The following is a 17156-nucleotide window of genomic DNA, read 5'->3' as shown; positions in this document are numbered from 1 at the left end:
TTGAGGATCATTTTCCAATCCTCACTAGATACAGAGGAGGTACAGGAGGACTGGAACACTGCAAATGTAGTACCATTGTTTAAAAAGGGTATGAGGGAAAGGCCGAACACTTATAGGCCAGTCAGTCTTACCTTGGTGGAGGGCAAACAATTAGAATCAATACTGAGAGATAGGATAAACTGTCACTTGGAAAGGCATGGTTTAATCAGGGATAGTCAGCATGGATTTGTTCAGGGAAGGTCATGCCTTACAAATTTGATTGAATTCTTTGAGGAAGTGACGAGGAGGATTGATGAGGGTAGTGCAGTGGATGTTGTCTACATGGATTTTAGTGAGGCATTTGACAAGGTCCCACATGGCAGACTGGTCAGAAAGATAAAAGCTCATGGGATACAGGGAAATGTGACGAATTGGATCCAAAATTGGCTCAGTAACAGAAAACAAAGGGTAAAAGTCGATGGATGTCTTTGCGAATGGAAATCCGTTTCCAGTGGTGTGCCACAGGGCTCAGTGTTGGGTCCCTTGCTGTTTGTGGTATATATTAATGATTTGGACTTGAATGTAGGAGGCATGATTGGCAAATTTGCAGACAACACAAAAATTGGCTGTGTAGTTGATAGTGAAGAGATAGCGGTAGACTCCAAGAAGATATCAATGGGTTGGTGGAGTGGGCGGAAAAGTAGCAAATGGAGTTCAACCCGGAGAAGTGTGAGGTAATGCACTTAGGGAGGGCAAACAGTAAAAGGAAATACGCAGTAAACGGGAATATATTGAGAGGGGCAGAGGAAGTGAGAGACCTTGGCGTGCATGTGCACAGGTCCCTGAAGGTGGCAGTACAGGTAGATAAGGTTGTGAAGAAGGCATACGGAATGCTCTCCGTTATTAGCCGAGGTATAGAATATAAAAGCGGAGATATAATTATTCCAGCTGGTAAGGCCACAGCTGGAATATTGTGCACAGTTCTGGTCATCACATTATAGGAAGGATGTAATTTCTCTGGAGAGAACGCAGAGAAGGTTTACAAGAATGTTACCAGGGCTTGAAAATTGCAGCTACGAGGAGAGATTGGATAGGGTGGGGTTGTTTTCCTTGGAGCAGAGGAGAGACTTGATTGAGGTGTACAAAATTATGAGGGGCCTAGAAAGAGTAGACAGGAAGTACCTGTTTCCCCTAGCGGAGAGTTCAAGAACTAGAGGCCATAGATTTAAACTAATTGGCAGAAGGATTCGAGGGGACATGAGGAAAAACTTTTTCACCCAGAGGGTGGTGGGTGTATGGAATTTGCTGCCCAAATTGGTGGTAGAGGAAGGGACCCTCAACTCTTTTTAAAAAGTACCCGGACCTGCACCTAAAGTTCTGTAAGCTGCAGGGCTACAGACCGGGTGCTGGAAGGCGGGGTTAGAATGGGCACCTGGTTGTTCTTCGAGCCGGCACGGACACGATGGGCCGAATGGCCCCCTTCTGTGCTGTATCTTTTCTATGGTTCTATTTGGGAGTCCAAGTACATAAATCATTCAAACTCAATAGACAGGTATAAAAAGCAATCAAAAAGGCAAATGGAATGTTGGCCTTTATCTCAAGGGGGTTGGAATACAAAGGGGAGGAAGCTGTACAGAGCCTTGGTCAGACCCCATCTGGAATACTGCGTTCAGTTTTGGGCACCACATCTCAGGAAGGATAAAGCGGCCTTGGAGGGGGCGTAGTGCAGGTCCATCAGAATGATACCGGGGCTTAGAGGGTTAAATCATGAGGCCAGGTTGCATAAAGCATAAACTTGGCTTGTATTCCCCTGAGTACAGGTGATTGAGGGGTGATCTGATTGAGGGGTTTAAAATGTTAAAAGGATTTGATAGGGTAGATACGGAAAAATTATTTCCTCTGGTGGATGAATCAAAATTAGAGCTAGGCTATTCAGGAGCAAAATCAGGAAGCACATTTTCACACAAAGAGTAGTAGAAATTTGGAACTCTCTCCCCCAAAAGCTGAGGATGCTGGGACAATTAGAGTTTTCAAGACTGAGATAGAAAGGCTTTTGTTCGGTAAGGGTATCCAGGGATATGAAGCAAACGCAGGAAAATGGAGCTGAGGTTCTGATCAGCCATGATCTAATTGAATGGCGAAGCCACCACAAGGTCTTCCAATCTGTTCACCCCCCAACCGCGTGCCTCACCGACCCCCGTCCCCCCACCCCACACATATACCAGGTGACCAAAAATGAAAAGTGTGGGGGTAAAATTAAGCTAGAAATTGAGGAAGAGTCACCCTCCGAGTGGTAAGAAGAATGTATGATGGTTTCATGGCTCAGTGCATCAGAGATGTCACAAGAAGTAGGGGCCAGCTCAACCCGGTATTTGTAAATGATCCAGATAATGTATAGAAAATAGGAGTTGTGACATCCTTGAGGTTGGTGACCACAGAACAACAAGATCTGGGATTCTGAAATGCCAAAGACCAGAAGCCAAGTATTTAACTTTAAAATGGCTCATTTTAATCAGATGAAGGAGAAACTTAAGCAAATTGAATGGGGGAGGCTGTTCAACAACACTTTAATAGAGAACAAGTGGATCACCTTTAAAGGCATAATGTTGAGCATGCAGGATAAATACATACCTAAAACCAGAAAGCTCAGACTAAATGGGCAACCCTAAATGGATTGATAAACAAATCAGAAGTGAAATAAAGAGAAAATTGACCTTTATAAATTTTGCAAGGAGACAAAGGATAGAGTTCACTCTGATGAATATAAGAACATACAGAAATATGTCAAAAGGGTGAATAGAGTGGCAAAGAAGGGCTTAGAAAAAAGCAGTGCTGCAGATGTAAAACAGAATAGTGAGAAGTTCTCTCAATACATCAACATAATAGGCAAGAACTATAAAAGATGCAAATGGGCTTGAAATAGAGGACACGCACAAGATAATAAACATTCTGAAGGACTATTTCCTCCAAGTATTCACAACGGAAGATATGAGCAAAATGCCCTCTCCAAACAGTTAACCCCAGCAAAATTAATTACTTAGATATAAATGAGATGGAAGTCCTAGGGTAATATGGCTCAAATATAATAAATTCCCAGGGATAGATAATGTTTATCCTAAAATGCCAAAGAAACCGAGGGAGGAGATTTGTCAGGCATTGACAATCATTATAAGGGTATCACTGGACACTGGACAGGTACCAGTAGATTGGAAACAGGCCAACTTGGTGCCGATATTCAAAAAGTGTGACAAACCAGAATCTAGCAACTACAAACCCATTAGTTCTATTTCAGTCCAATGTAAAATAATGGAATTGATGATCAGGCATAACCTAAATAATAATAACCTAGTAAACAGCATGGATTCAGAAAGGGTTGGTCATACTTCACCAATGTCCTTCTATGGGGAACTGACAACCAAATGGGCTATAGTAAATCCGACAATGTGTCATATCTAAACTACCAGTCGGCATTTGACAAAGTTCCACATTAAAAACAATTAGTTAAACTCAAAGCTGCAGGTATTCAGATAAAACTTGGGAATGCATAAGAAATTCGCTAAAGGATAGAAAATAACATTTGTTGGTGATGTGATGTTGGGGTGGGGTGGAAAGTTGTGAGTGGGGTGCTCCAGGCTTTATTGCTAGAACCACTATTGTTTCTAATCTACATCGATGACTTGCACTGAGATACCCAATAGAAATTGGTCAAATTTGCAAAAAACAACTTGCATTTATATACCACCTTTAACGTAGCAAAGCATCCCAAGGCGCTTCACAGGGGTGTATTCAAACAGAATTTGACACCGAGCCACACAGGTGACCAAATGCTTGGTCATAGAGGTGGGTTTTGAGGAGCATCGTAAAGGAGGATAGAGAATTAAGGAGGGAATTTCAGAGCCTCGGGCCTAGGCAGCTGGAGGCAGGGGCGCCAATGGTGGAGCAATGAAAATAGGGGATGCACAAGAGGCCAGAATTGGAGGAGCGCAGAGACCTCGGAGGGTTGTAGGGCTGGAGGCGAGGACATGGAGGGATTTGAAAACAAGGATGAGAATTTTAAAATCAAGGGGTTTCTGAACTGGGAGCCAATGTAGGTCAGCGAGCACAGGGGTGATGGGTGAACGGGACTTGATGTGAGTTAGAATACGGGCAGCAGAGCTTTGGATGAGCTCAAGTTTATCGAGGGTGGAAAATGGGAGGCCGGCCAGGAGAGTATTGGAATAGTCAAGTCTAGAGGTTACAAAGGTATGGATGAGGGCTTCAGCAGCAGATGAACTGAGGCAGGGGCGGAGACGGGGTGGGGGGGGGGGGTGATGTTACGGATATCGATGTAGGTGGTCTTGGTGATGGACCAGATATGTGGTCAGATGCTCATCTCAGGGTCAAAAAGGACGTCAAGGTTGTGAACCTGGTCTGGTTCAGCCTCAAACAGTGGCCAGGGAGAGGTATGGAGTCAGTGGCTAGGGAACGGAGTTTGTGGTGGGGACTGAAGACAATGGCTTTGGTCTTCCCAATATTTATTTGGAGGAAATTTCTGCTCATCCAGTATTATATGTTGGACAAGTAGAGTGACAAATCAGAGACAGTCAAGGGGTCAAGAATAGTGGTGGTGAGGTCGAGCTGTGTGATGTCAGTGGCACCTGACATTCTGTTTTCGGACGATGTCGACGAGGGGCAGCATGTGGATGAGAAATAGGAGGGGGCTAAGGATAGATCCTTGGGGAACTTCAGAGAAAATGATGTGAGAACGGAAAGAGAAGCCATTGCAGGTGATTCTCTGGCTACAACTGGTTAGATAAGACTGGTGCTTTATTAATGGTGTTCAAATAGCAAACTTCATGCTCAGCATGTCCAACCAATGCAGAGTTGCAACAAACAAAGGCTATAGAATGTTGAACTACATAGCCAAAACTGTAGATTTTAAGTCAGAGAAAGTCATTAGTCAGACTACACCTTAAGTACTGTGTCCAATTCTGGGCACTGAGACACAAGGGAAATATTCAAGTGTTGGAGGCAGTGTAGAGAAGAGCCACAAGGTTGATCCCTAATCATAGAAGTCTGAGTTATGAGAAAACACTGGAAAAACTTACGCTTTTCAGCCTTAAGAGGAGATGTCAGATAGGTGATCTTATCGAGGTGCATGAGATTGCAAGTGCTGTGGAAAAGGTAAATCCAGAAAATTACTTTAAATTAAACTGCAGGATTAGAACAAGGGTCTTTAGCTACCAACTAGTAAAGGGAAATGTAAGACTGATAGTTTTTCTTCACAAGGAGTGATCAATACATGAAATGGAGTCCCAGATCGAGCAGCAGAGGCAAAAACTCTGGAATCATTTAAGCACCAATTGGATGATTCAATAGGGGAACTTTAGGGTCTCTACGATAGATGAACTAGGATGGGCCAAATAGTCTTCCTCACTCATGATTACCTTGTGATACACTGCAGTGCAATCTTTTCCCCCTGTGGCTAGAAAGGCAGTGTTGAATGTTATCTCTGAGTATTACAAAAAAATCCCCAATGAGCTATAACAGGTAGCACCCGCTTTAGAGGAGCCAAGTTCATACTTTAGTATTTTAATTTGTTAACCCAGTTCCATCCTGGGCTTTTTAAAATTTTAGTTTTATATTTAAAACTAGTAGGTTTCCTGGTAATTCAAAGGATATGCTATTTTATAATGACAGAAGCAAATACAATCTACTGCTATTTCAATGTCAATTTCTTTGACTTTGTTTTCGTGATGTGGAGATGCCGGTGATGGACTGGGGTGGACAAACGTAAGGAATCTTACAACACCAGGTTATAGTCCAACAGTTTTATTTGAAAATCACAAGCTTTCGGAGATTATCTCCTTCGTCAGGTGAGTGAGTGAGTGAAAGGTTCTCAAATCGCATCTCTTATATTAGGCTGGGACACGATCACACCAATCAAAGGTATCGTTGGTGTTCAGACAGGTTAGCCACGGAAAACAGTACATCCCAGTATACTGAATACACAATGGGTCAAATTGCAAAGCCAGAGAGAGAAAGAGACCCAAAAGGCAGAGAGAGAGAGAGAGAGAGAGAGAGAGAGAATGTCCAGTTGTATTAAAAACAGATAACTTTTTTTTCCTGCTGGTGGGGTTACATGTAGCGTGACATGAACCCAAGATCCCGGTTGAGGTCGTCCTCATGGGTGCGGAACTTGGCTATCAATTTCAGCTTGACAATTTTGCGTTGTCGTGTGTCTCGAAGATCGGTGGCTGAATGTCCTTGACTGCTGAAGTGTTCCCCAACTGGGAGGGAACCCTCCTGTCTGGCGATTGTTGCGCGGTGTCCGTTCATCCGTTGTCGCAGTATCTGCATGGTCTCGCCAATGTACCATGCTCCGGGGCATCCTTTCCTGCAACGTATGAGGTAGACAACGTTGGCCGAGTCACAGGAGTATGAACCATGTACCTGGTGGGTGGTGTCCTCTCGTGTGATGGTGGTATCTGTGTCGATGATCTGGCATGTCTTGCAGAGGTTGCTGTGGCAGGGTTGTGTGGTGTCTTGGACGCTGTTCTCCTGAAAGCTGGGTAATTTGCTGCGAACGATAGTCTGTTTGAGGTTGGGTGGCTGTTTGAAGGCGAGTAGTGGAGGCGTGGGGATGGCCTGAGCGAGGTGTTCGTCGTCATCGATGACATGTTGAAGGCTGCGGAGAACATGGCGTAGTTTCTCCGCTCCAGGGAAGTACTGGACGACGAAGGGTACTCTGTTGGTTGCGTCCCGTGTTTGTCTTCTGAGGAGGTCTATGCGATTCTTCGCTGTGGCCCGTCGGAACTGTCGATTGACAAGTCGAGCGTCATATCCCGTTCTTACGAGGGCGTCTTTCAGCGTCTGTAGGTGTCCATCGCATTCCTCCTCATCTGAGCAGATCCTGTGTATTCGCAGGGCCTGTACATAGGGAATGGCCTCTTTGACGTGGTTAGGGTGGAAGCTGGAAAAGTGGAGCATCGTGAGGTTGTCCGTGGGCTTGCGGTAGAGTGAGGTGCTGAGGTGCCCGTCTTTGATGGAGATTTGTGTGTCCAAGAAAGAAACCAATTCTGAGTTGTCCATGGTAAGTTTGATGGTGGGATGGAACTTGTTGATGTTGTCGTGTAGTCTCTTTAGTGATTCTTCGCCGTTGGTCCATAGAAAGAAAATGTCGTCGATGTATCTGGTGTATAGCGTTGGTTGGAGGTCCTGTGCAGTGAAGAAGTCGTGCTCGAACTTGTGCATGAACATGTTGGCGTATTGGGGTGCGAATTTGGTCCCCATGGCTGTTCCGTGTGTTTGGGTAAAGAACTGGTTATCGAAGGTGAAGACATTGTGATCCAGGATGAAGCAGATGAGTTGTGCAATTATCGTGCAATTATCTAATGATTTGAAATAAACAACGTGAATAACAGCAATTACAGTATAAGCTCGGTATCGGGGAAGCCGTTTTCCAAAATTCTGGGTTGCAAAGAGAATTTGTGAAAGCTGCCAGTTTTTACTAAGATAATAAAAACACTGTAAACATTTAAAGAACGTATAGTCAGTTCCAAGGACATGGCTACTGTCGCTCTTTTGTCAATAGCATCCTGTTTCCCTGCCTCACCGCTGCCAGCAAGGCATGCGACCCGATATTTATTTTCTTAAAATGGGTGACCTGCCTGTGGAGGTGCAACAGGCACCGGCAGCTCATGCAAATAATATTAATGAGGCCCGAGGTGTAATTTCAGGCTGGCCTCGGGTCTCTCGGTTGGAACACACGATCCGTGCCTAAATGCCTAAAGGAATTTAACACTCCCCAAAGTCCAGTTTCAAATGACCATCTTAATGTTATTGCATCATAATCTTGAAGACAATGAAAGCCCACTCTGAATATAGGCATCAATGTCTCTCAGCTGGAAGAAAAAGCAGCGCAAACATCCACAAGACAGGAGCTTCACTAGTGGGTCAAGTATTGTTTATGCTGAGGGCAAGTTCTGGAAAATTGTGAGGGAAAAGTAAGCATTTGTACTGAAAATCTTATCAAATAACATTCTATTATTAGTGATATAATCAATATTATGATTACATCACAAATAATAAACTTACATAATAAATTATTTTTCTTTATTAAAATTGTGGGTTTTTTCTGGTAAATGTAGCCTTTATTTCTTAAAACAGTTTTTCCTTTCCCCTGCTTTAGTCTCTCTGAGATATGCTCCAACTGTGGCTAAACTTGCTGGAGGGGTTCAATTAACGCTGACCTTGGCCAGCTTGTAGAGGTATGTGAACCAGTGATAATTCCTGGGAGTACTGTGAGGGAGAAAAATTAGATGTTGCAGTCTTAATGTCCATTTGTATGTTTTTGGATCAATATTTCTTCCGTATGCACAGTTGTGTTTGCACGTTTACATAAAAAGCAACCACAAAGATACAAGGAAAACATGAAGGGGAAAAGTATGGTGTGCATGATAAATTTGATCATAAGATGTTGAAGTCCGATGCACCAGATCTAGCTTTCCCTGCCCCCACCACCCCCAATTAAACTGTTCCAGTGCAGCTATGACACTGGCATCGAAATCCAAAGTATCAAAAAGTATCAGACTAACCAGCAGAAAACCGAGAAATCAAAACCTCTCCAATTTTCTTTTCAAAGTTATCATTCATAAACAAGGAATTACTAGAAAACCGACCAATAAAATTGCTCAAATAATTTTTTCTCACTGCTTTATCAATGACAGCTTCAGTAAGAACCAGAAATTCAGTATAGAAAATAAGGAAGAGGATAAAGATCTTTTATAATTATGTACATAACTAAGAAAAAGAAGGAAGCTTTTAAGGAGGGAAGGATAAATAAATAAAATACTTGCATCTAAAGCAAATATTGTTAATCCACTGTGGGATGTACAATAAAAAATATTTGATAAGAGGGATGAACAGCGTTAAGTTGCACTTTCTGCAAGTTTTGTAATGTGGTGGGTAAATAATATAGCAAACATATGTCAGACCTTTCGGTATCTGTAAGATGTGTAATATATTTACCTTGACGCTGCCATGTGATATATTGCTTCGATAATTTTTCTGATGTAATGGGGAAAATGTGGCTGCATTTAGGCTACAGTGAGACCGTGGTAAATATTCAATTCCACACTCCATTGGGTAGAAATTGGTACACATTGCGCCTGTTTTTTGGGCGCAAAACATACCAATTTAGCAGTGGGATGGCCTGTGCCCACTCTGCGCAAGTATTGGTCCCACTGCTGAATTCATGGGGGCCATTTTTTAGGCGTCCCAGGCCACGCCTGCTGCGCATCCCTAGGAGTTAAAGTGATCCGTGCTTCATACAGACGCTGTCATGAAAGTTTCCTGCTTGTCCCGGTCCCAACACTCACGCCCCAAGTGAACATCGGGTCGCATCATTTTCATGCCTCTGGGACTTTTTATGCAAAATTATGGTACTCAGGCAGCAAATTGCATAACATGACATAAGTGTAGAAATTTAAGGGGATTTGTTCCAGTATGTTGCTTCTCACCAATTTACTTTTTCTTACCTATATCCCCTTGAATTAAGTCAGTCATAATTTAATTATCGCATACAGTCAAAAATGTATACTGTCCTAATTTTGGTATAAACAAAAAAAGTTTTTTTTCTGAAATTCAACATTATTCAAAAGCTATACTAAACTATCTAGAAGCAATTTCCATGTCATTTTGACAGGATATCGTAGCATTTTTATGTCCATCTAAATGATATAATAAATATAATTTGCTGCAACATGAAACAAACATTTAAGAAATAACTTCTCGAATCTTTAGACCAAATTAGATATTTGTTCCAATAATATACATAAGAGCACTCCAGAGAGGCCTGCATACTTTCTTCCACAATACCCCTTCCCCAGGGAGTACTCAGTAAATAGCTGTCTGAGGTACACAGCAATATATACTCCGGTATCTAATTTGTTGAATGGTCTCTCGGGTATCATGTCCCTAACCCCCTTAGAGATCCCCTTTGAGGCCCCGCACATACCATTGCTTGGTTCAGTACAAAGAAAGATAGCAATTCAGATAGTTTTCATACACAAGTCATTAACACATGAACAGATCCTCCTCACTCCATTCAGGAAACATTCCAATCGCAACAGATTTATTTTCACAATAAAATGTGGTGTCTGAAAAATTTATTTGGATTTACCACCAAGGAACTGAATAAATAGAAAAACAAAGTAAACCGGGCACAATAGAATTCTGCAAATATCAGTCATGAAATACATCTGCCACGTAATTACTATGATGGCTACACAAATTTTACTGCGTTAATCAACATTTCAAGGTGATCAACATGACATTCCAGTGCTTGTGTAGGATGATAACAAAAGACAACAGATGATTTTCCAAATTCAGGCATTGGAGCCCTTTATCCATTTTTTTTTGCATGCAAACAGTTCAACAGTCCCTCCCCCACATTGGAATGTATAGTATTTTCCAATCAGTAGCAACATGACTCCTGCTGGTTGGAAATTTAAGCCACCCAATCAGAGCTCAACTGCGAGAACCACAATTTAGCACTTAACAAGCAGGAAATGACCCTCTCGATTCCTATATGGCACCACGTGGGTGGTAATCCAGATGTGCTAATTGGAAAATTGCAACCTTATGACACAGAAAACACATTAGTCATCTTGGTTTCTCTACTGCTCTTATTCGACGAGATCTCCCTCTGAACTGGTAGTGCTTTGTTCTCTCAGTTCTAATCCTAACATAATTAAACCTGCTGATATAAAGTGTTGTTGTTGTACGATGGAAGACTGGAAGACTTCTATCTGGCTGAGACCAAATGTCTGACGACTCTTCCTATCTCCACCATAACCCTTGTACTAAACATCAAAACATTATTTCACAGACTGGTACCAATTTAATCTCTTCAGTAGATCTTCCCTCCCGCACCCCCCACAATACACACTCGAACCTCCACACAGCCTGTTTCAACCTCCTTACACCCCCAAGATACAAAAAACAGGCCTATCCCATGCCCTTGCTCTCATCTTCCCTCTGCTCTCTCAATTATGACAGGGTTCCCCCCCAACCCCCAATCCACACTTTTTAATCCTACCAGGCTCCATACTTGCAAGATAATTTTCTAGTATTTCTGCATGATGTCACCACCAAGAACATCTCCTCCTCGCCTCTCTCCTTTCCAAGGGGACCACTCCCTCTTGACACACTCATTCACTCTTTCACAACCCAAACTTACAGCTACCTTTCCCAGGCTTCTTCCATGCAACCATAGGAAATGCAACACTTGTCCATTCATCTTCTCCCACGTCACCATCCAAGTCCCCAAACATTTCTTCCACATGAAACAACAATTTATTTGCTCTGATCTAGAATACTGTATGGATTTTTTTTTTAAAGTTCCATCTTCAGTGGTCTCTTGTAACCATAAACAGTTCATCTATCTTGCCAGTTACTAAAGCTTGCTTGTTACGTCTCAAGTCACTAAATAATTTTGTCTCAGAGTCAAAGGAACTGTGGTTCCTGAAAATACACTTTACAGCAGTAAGCAGGTTTGTCATTGCATATCCAAGATTGAACAAATTATGTTCTTTCTGAAGCTTTTCTTCACTGCTATCAATGTCAACAGTACTCTTTCAAAACTAAATTCAGGTTACAATACACCATATCTTCCACACAGTGTAGTTTTAAAGAGAATAATCTATTTAGAAAGTGAGTAATATTACTTTACTAGTGCAATAATAACACTTTGATTCCAATTGAATTATTTGCAATACATAGCTGTTTGAACCACCCCACTGCAAAAAAAAAATATTTACCTAAAGACCTTAATTAAGAATCTGGGCAAGCTATTACCATGAAAAGTCTCAAATTTAAGTGAGATTTAAAACTTTATATAAAATGAACATCTGATTTTAGAATGGCTTATAGTCTGTTTTTTTAAAAATAATAACAGCAATGCATAGGCATAGTAAATGCTAATTTCTACCAAGAAAAATCATGTATGTTTTGGAGTCACAGGAATAATCAATGAAATCAATTCTTTCAAAAGGATCCATCAAAAACCTACAAAGAAATTTCAATACAAATTTCAGCATGTTATTTATCCTTTACTTTTCGTTGGTCACATATGGGACTTGTGCCAGCATACTTATCTAGTGGAGGCCATTACTCATTGCTTACTTCATTAACCACCTCAGGAAGAAGATGTACCATTAAACAGACACACTTTTTCTCCCTTTAGAAACTTGGGAATCCACCCAACACCTTTGATATGTGTGTAGCATTCCCACTCTTTCTCACAGGTGATCTGCCAGAAGACCACCAAAATTCCATTATATAGGGTATAATATCTAATGTATAAAAAGCTATTTACTATAATTTCCATTTGGACTACACAGTTCAGTTAGGATTCAGTAATACCATGGATACTGTGTCAGACTGATATCTGTAGAGTGTGTCCCTCAGCAAAGGCAGCCCAAGTTATATTGCCAGGAACACCTCATTGTGAGTTGCACTGAGGTCAGTGACAAAAGAGCACTGTGTACTTGAGTTCTGCTCTGACAGCAGCTCATGAGGAGAGAATGAGCAGGAATGTCTGCTTTTCTTAACATTAAGAAAATAAAAAAATAAGTTTATAATGGAGCAGCAGTTGCCGCTGTGGTGGATATTACTACTTCAAAAGGCCAGACAGGTGAAAGAAAGTCTGGATGAAAGAGAAAGACAGACTCTGGGTAGAAGAGTGATGAGCAGCTGTTACAAAGATGATCATTAATGTTTTGAGAGGTTGAGCGTGCCACCTCTCTCTCCTCCTTTAAGATGCCCCTTAAAACCTACATCTTTGACCAAGCATTTGGTTATCTGTCCTAATATCTCCTTTTTTGATTTGGTGTCAATTTTTGTCTGATTACACTCCTGTGTAGTGCCTTGAGACATTTTACTATGTTAAAGGCGCTATATAAATGCAAGTTGTTGTTGTAATCGCACTTTTACAGAGAATTAGAATTGTAAATGGAATAGCAGAGAAGAACGTGGGGTTCTGAGGAAGGAGTGGAAGCAAATACAAATTGAAGCTCAGGCATTTTTCAGGGATTTACAGCAAAGGTTATAAAAACATTATGAGCAAGACCAACAATTGCATTTAATTTTAATTGAGTTTGTTACATTATAAATGTCAATATAAGTGTAACAGTAGATTTGAAATTTTTAATTTTCCCCTGTAAATTTGGGTTTTCATTCCTTCTTCTTAATGTTCAGTGTGATGTCTTGCTATTTATGAAAATTTTAAAAATTGCATTGGAATCACTCACCTGCAATAAAGTTCTATACGAACCAGTCAGCTGGAAATTTGCATATTTATAATATATTAAAAATATATCAAGCATCACACACTGACATCATAACTGTATTATTCAAATCCCTGTGCCATATTTACCAAATGAATCCCATCTTGATTCAAAGTTCTTGCATCTGTTTGGTTGATGTGCAAATTACTCAAAGTATTTTTTTGAGAATTTTCCCATATGCCACTTTTTTCCCCTCAGCCTCCGGACTGCAAGCTTAAAATAGAGTTTGTAATATAATACAATCATTAAAATGTTATATATTTCACAATAACATGATTAAACCTATCTTTTGTATCTTTGAGTATCCATGAATTTTTGTACTTTAGGCCAAACCTCTTGCAAAAGTCTGAACTTGCAGATGATGTTCTCCCACAACAACCATTGCCTTGCCAGTTCCCTGGATGCTGCAGTCTAAGCTGTGCAGAGTGCAGAATTTCTCCATATGTATCAGGATGATTCAGTAAATGTACAACTTGAAGTCTCTCTTCTCATGCTGTAAAATAATTTTTGAGTTCCTTTTGCTTTTCCAAATTATTTGAAAATCACCTGGAGGATGAATTTTAACACCTTTAATCAAGTAAAGTTTCACTTTTAAACTATTATCAAGTCCTTAAATCTTATCTGATGACAACCTAAACCACTAACTGTAGGACTTTTATCTGAGGTAAACATTTATCTGAAGAAAATTTAGATATTTTTACAATTGACAAAAATACTGGTCAGAGTATGGCAGAAATAAGGTGCAGAATTTCTTTTTTAAAGTTTCTTCAGGTAAAGTTCCAGATTTAAACTTTTATCAAATGCTTCAATATAGTTGTTCTCCATTATATTTACCTTCATTAAAAATTCAAACGCTTTCAATGTAATGCCACAATTTTTAAGAATCTAGTTTTAAACTGGGTGATAGTTTCATACTTAGGACATACATTCATTTCATATTGGATCTCACAGTGTCATCTAGTGGTAATATTCCATCAGTCCTGTCTAAGAATCTTTGTTTTATTGGATATATTTGCTGAATGATTCAATATAAGTACTTCAATCTGTTTGTGATTTGCATTAAAAAAGCACAGTTAGCAAATATGTATAGGCTTCTAATTTTTGTAATCACAAGAATGATGTTTTGCTTTTGTGAAATCCATGACAGCAAATGCTCTTATTTTGTTGTCAAAAATTCCCCTCACTAATAAGAAAAACAAATCAGGAGTCAAAATTGAAAAATGTTATTTTTTTCACTTATTTCTTAAAACCTCTTTCATTTTCCAAAGATGTGGCCCAAATCAAAATAGATGAGATTGTTCAAATTGCAAAACAATTATATCTTGGTATACATTGTGATACAACATCAGATACAAGGATAATTAAACTAAATACTGAACAAAGTGTTGGCCAAATTAAATATTTAATGATGTAAAAGTGAAACTACTCAACCAAGTCAATTCTTTATTAACTTAATGCCATTCACTCTACATATTAAAGTAGCTTTCAGGACTACAACATTTTATATAATTAAATTTATTTTGCAAAATAATGGAATTAAATTGTTTTCCTTTGGGTATATATTACATTTCAAAGTTTATTATCCTTATTTTTGATGTTTTCCTTTTCATACAAGTTATTACACATCAGCCCAAAGCCTCTATGTTGAATACCAGCAGTGAAGCTTCACACGCTCTTTCCTCTCCAAGACATTGCAATTCTGTCGCAGAAGTTGAAATGCAGAGCTAACGACGATGTGGCTTGCTGGAGAATGTATTAAACTATGGTAAATATGTAAACTCAGTGTCACTAAAGGTTTTTGTGGTCCCAGCAAGCATCAAGTGTAACTTTGTACGACATCTATCCTTGCCATAGCTGCCTTTGTCCCAATCGTCTTGTTATGCAACTAATATGCCACAAAAATGAATTATCTTGTGTGGTCTTCCCCAGCAATCTTAGCAGAATGCAAATACGATAAAACCAATATAAACCTCTGTAAGGAGTCTTACAATACCAGGTTATAGTCGATGATCTGGCATGTCTTGCAGAGCTTGCCATGGCAGGGTTGTGTGGTCTCGTGGACGCTGTTCTCCTGAAAGCTGGGTAATTTGCTGCGAACGATGGTCTGTTTGAGGTTAGGTGGCTATTTGAAGGCGAGTAGTGGAGGCGTGGGGATGGCCTTTGCGAGGTGTTCGTCGTCATCGATGACATGTTGAAGACTGCGAAGAACATGGCGTAGTTATAAACCTCAACATTCCAAAGCTAAGAAGTAGAAGAATATTTCATCTTAAGGATGTAATGAATATTTTTAAAAATTAGATTGGTTAAGACTGTAAATCCTTTTTTATCACTGTCTTTCATTAGTTTGGGCTAAACACTTCATGTGGTCTTATATTTTCTGCCAGTGGAGATGCTGCAGTGACACCACTGGTGGGAGGACGTAATTACAGTATAATAAATTGCCGCAGTAAGAAATTCCCTTCTTCAGATGGCTCACTATGTTGCTCACATACTATTGTTTGCATGTTAAAGTCTGGTCCATCTGCACCCTCCCAAGTGAGAGATCAAGCCTCAGCAGAATATACAATCACAAAATGCTCTTTTTATTTTAAGAAATAAATGTGATGTGAATGTTGTTGATGTGATTGACAAGCCACGAGTCAATTTCCACGTCACGTGACCCCTAATTTACTATTGCTGTTTCGTGATTCATTAATGGAAGGACAGGTATGCTGGTTGGACGCAGGTTATCACTTGAAACCTACGGGAACTCTACTGTAATGACACCTCTATGAGCTGTGGGCACAGAGGACACTGCCTGTGAAACAGCTATGTTGGCATCTGCTCTGCCTGCTACATCACTCTGAATTACATAGTCATGATAAAAAAGTGGATCATCGAAATTATAATGAGCAATGCTGTGGCAGATCCATTCTCTCTCACATAAACCATCTAGCATGCATTTTGTCCGTCACAGCACATTTACAGTGTCACAATTCTGAACTTACACTTAATTTCTTGTAACCAGTTAGCACAAATCTTATGTTTATAAAACAGCAACAAATCACAACTGAACAGGTAGGGAACATGCCAATCAGCAAGCAAGAATGAAAACCACCCACCTGAAAATCTTTTCAACTGCTATGTAGGTTTCTAAACTGATCACTGACTACTGGAAATAAGGTCTGTCGCAAATAAAGACACTGAAAATAACAAAATTATTAAAACTGTCTATATAATAGCATTTTCTGGGTTTGGAATGCCTATAATAATGTTTTGTGTTAGAGACCTGTAACTATACGAGAAGCCTGAGCCTCAAGTTCACGCAGGTTCCCAGAACCCATAATTTTTTATGAATGACAGCAAGACTGGCCATTCATAAAATGTGCCAAGATTTGCTGTTTGTAAGCCCCACCTCTTTGAATAGAAAATTAGTAAGAATGAAAAGCTCCCAGGGAAACCTTTTTAAGAACAGTAAAAGTAAATGGAATTTTTTTGTAAGAAACATCAAAGCTAAGATAAAGCATGAACTCTTCAACTTTTTCTGAGGTAATCTTCCCGTAAAACTATTTCAATGGATTCATTACAGAATGATGCAGACGCGAACAGCCTCCTTCTGTGCCGTAAATTTCTATTTTATATGGGTAACAAATAATACTTTAAACAATACCAAAGCTTTGATTTGAACGAGATGGAGGTGGGGTAGGGGGGGGGGGTGTAGAAATTGGGAGTCCGGGAGCCAAAACGGGCTGTGAACCATCTGCCCCCCAGAGCATGAGGCCCGAGAGATTTTAATTCCCGGGCCTTATTTGAATGCTCAGATGCTGACTCCTGCCCAAAGCTGGGCAAGAATCACATCACCACCGGTGG

The 17156-nt window shown here is 40.3% G+C and overlaps 1 long non-coding RNA gene across 1 annotated transcript; it reads right to left on the bottom strand.

Moving 5' to 3' along the window:
• Positions 1-13356: 13356 nt before the first annotated feature.
• On the bottom strand, positions 13357-16500 carry LOC137341840 (uncharacterized). Its single transcript, XR_010967132.1, has 3 exons — positions 16409-16500; positions 15301-15505; positions 13357-13853 (listed from the first exon to the last, which is right to left on the bottom strand). It is a non-coding gene; the product is annotated as an uncharacterized lncRNA (long non-coding RNA).
• Positions 16501-17156: the final 656 nt, after the last annotated feature.

The sequence above is a fragment of the Heptranchias perlo genome, chromosome 24 (assembly GCF_035084215.1).
Source record: "Heptranchias perlo isolate sHepPer1 chromosome 24, sHepPer1.hap1, whole genome shotgun sequence".
In the NCBI taxonomy this organism is placed as follows: Eukaryota; Metazoa; Chordata; class Chondrichthyes; order Hexanchiformes; family Hexanchidae; genus Heptranchias; species Heptranchias perlo.
Note: the sequence above shows the minus strand (reverse complement) of the source record. Positions and strands in the feature narration are given on the sequence as shown.